Source organism: Anguilla rostrata, chromosome 6 (genome assembly GCF_018555375.3).
Source record: "Anguilla rostrata isolate EN2019 chromosome 6, ASM1855537v3, whole genome shotgun sequence".
Classification (NCBI taxonomy): Eukaryota; Metazoa; Chordata; class Actinopteri; order Anguilliformes; family Anguillidae; genus Anguilla; species Anguilla rostrata.
In genome coordinates this window covers 35,558,837-35,561,905 of record NC_057938.1, presented here as the reverse complement: position 1 = coordinate 35,561,905, position 3,069 = coordinate 35,558,837, and positions in this window count along the sequence as shown.

Sequence of the window (3,069 nt, the reverse complement as noted above, 5' to 3'; positions counted from 1 at the left end):
TGTGTGGAATTGGAAGAATTTGTTGGAACACATTATTATACAAGTCACACATCAGTAAAAGGACCTACTACATTTTTTAAGCAGAATGCAAAAACCTTTTCCATGTGTCCTGGAGCATAAAACAGAGGGATTAAAACTAAATAAGATAAAACGAACTAAGCTAAAACTACCATAATCATCAATGATCCTGAAATTAAAGCTTTGCATTATCTTATTAAGCAGTGCAAAAATGTAATATATAATGTATCACGTAAGGGATTATGGGAGGTGTAGTCCAATGCTTGAAGATGTTCATTATTTTTTGCCTAATTAATATCCTATCAACCCTTGTGCAGAACAAAATGTGAAGCTTTTGTTAATTATTTTAAATGCAAGCATAATTGTAAATGGGTTTATCATTTCTATTTAGATTACCCTTTTACTGGAGGGTCAACTTTGTGATAAGGTGGCATTTACTGAAGTGTAAATGGCATCATATCACAAAGGCCTTATTCTCTTTGGAAATGCAGTATTGCACTAAATTACCATTTATATTCCCCAACATAAATTTACTCCCCATTACTGGCTCAGTAGCCCCTGTTCACAACCATTCTGGTTTGGCCCAGGGAACAATGCACCGTTCAAAAGTTTGATCTGTCTTTATCTTGACATTTGGTGTTGGTGAATATTGGTAACACATCATATAGTAATAATAATAATGTCATGACTGCAATTGGTCACTCATTCACTCTTCACGCAAGGAGGAGGGGAGGGTCTTAGTCTATGTCTGGATTCCATCGGGCCAGCATTGTCAGAAAGCCAATGGCAGATTAGATGCAAGAAATCCAGCTGCTTGGCTCAAACTACTTGCCATAAGGAAAAGAGTTCAAACACATTTCTATTTTCTGTCCAACAGGGACACACAATAGAGGTATGATGAGATGAAAGATCTCACACTTCACAAAGTCTTTGTTGGATATGAAACAAGAAACATGGTAATTGTTGTTAGAATGATACGTTTCAAACTGAGCAAATCTCCACTGTTCTCCCTGAGCATAAGACAAGAATTTCATGTTATCCAGGTCCTTTGGCTGAAACCATGATTTTTTCTCCTTTTCTTCCCTCAGGAATTTCAGTTGTCTAAAATTCACTGAAACTGCCTTGCTTTTTAAAACGGTAACCAGATGTTCCACATGTGTGGATGAAGGTGTTCTTATTTTAATCAGTGGCAGGCATGAGAGTTATTGCAGGGTGGGGTGATTTGTCTGTCAGCGTTCTGTTTGGTTTCAAACAGCCCTTTTGCGAGTGAGATCTATCTTCTTTGATTGTCTTAGTCAGCCATTTCCCTGGCGTAAAAAGGGAAAAATTCCAGTTTGTCTGAAAAACTGTGAAATTCCAGAGGAATTTAACATTTTTTTATATTATTGTACCTGTCTCTAATAGCTATGACATTGCTAATAATCAAGGTATTGCTGTGTATTTGCTTTGGCATTTGAATCCCTAGCATGGGGTGCTTATGTTTTGCTTTTGTTTTATCTGAACATTTTTGGAATGTTGATCTGGAACTTTGATAGACAAGAAGAGATTAGACAAGAAATTTGATATTGCATGTGAGTGTGCCCGTGTGTGTATGTTATGAAATCAGATCAAATCAAAATATATATAGTACATAGCACATTCACAAATTGTTTGTCACTATCTTTCACAGCATATCCTGGCCTAAACTCCTAAAAAAACAAACCTAGAGTGACAGTGGTGAGGAAAATCTCCGTAGAAGGCATATTGGAAGAAACCTTGGGAGGAACCAGACTCAGTAGGGGGACCCCGTTCTGTTCTACCCCGCTCCTCCTCATGGCGACAAACAGTCAATTATTCAATTTGGTCAAAAGAGGACAGGTGGCACAAAGGTTGATGGTTGTGTGGTAGGGGCAGGACACAATGGAAGGCAGGGAGGCAAACAGTGGCCTAAGGTTGACTCAGGTGCTCCACTGGGAGGGAGACAAGGACAAGAACAGGCAGCTGGGAAAATTTATGGATAGCATACGGTAGACACAGAGTGGAAATTTGGCAACACGTACCCATGCCAGGAAATCAAGAAGAATCTTCAGAGGAACAAAGAGGGCAAGAAACCTACCCAACCCAGCAAAAATGGGGTCACAGCTTTTGAAAGGTCATTGGAAGCAAGTCTTACTGCCTCACAATACGCTATGTCTAGATCCTTCTTCAGCGGTGTCCAGAGAGGTCGAATAGTCGGTGCCTGAATTGAAGGTGCATCACTCACAAAAACTATTTAATGTGACAATGGCCGCTTCATTAGGTTCACCTGCTTGTTAACTCAAATATACTATTCCTCCAAACAGCAAATCATGTCTATTCAACTCAGTATGTAAAGCATGCTGACATGAAGAAGAGGTCTAGTTGTTTTTCGACCAAACATTAGAATGGGCAAGATGCATGATCTAAGCGACCTGGACCATGATATGACTGTTGGTGTCAGATGTGGTGGTTCCAGCATCTCAGAAACAGCTGCCAGTGTCTAGAGTTTACAGATAATGGTGCAATAGTTCTGTGTTGCGAGAGTTCTGTGGGCAAAAACACCTTGTTAATGAGAGAGGTCAGAGGAAAATGGGCAGATTCATTCAAGCTAAGAAAGGTTACAAATGCTTAAATAGCAGCTGTTTACAACAGTGGTGTGTAGAAGGACATCTCTTAACCCACAACATGTCAAACCTGTACAATGACAAAGTTAAATTACAATAACTTGAAATGGCTTAATTGTGTGTGCTACTTCTGGGTTCAAAGGTAACCCCCTAGTCCTGTGATAATATATGTAAGTATAACTGCATTATTACATGTAGTTTAAGGTGACTAAACCAGTATAGATTTCCAAAGAGGGTTTCACTTATGTTTGTTTGGTGTTTTCTTTTAACACAGACAGCAAATCAATTGTCTCTCTTTAGCAAGGTATAAACTCCAGAGTAACGGTGAAATCAAGAAATGACACCAAATGTCCCACTGAAGTAAACGGGACACTTTAAGAACACTTTCTGGAACAGCATTATGAGATACAGCAGTAAATGCGGCAGGGAC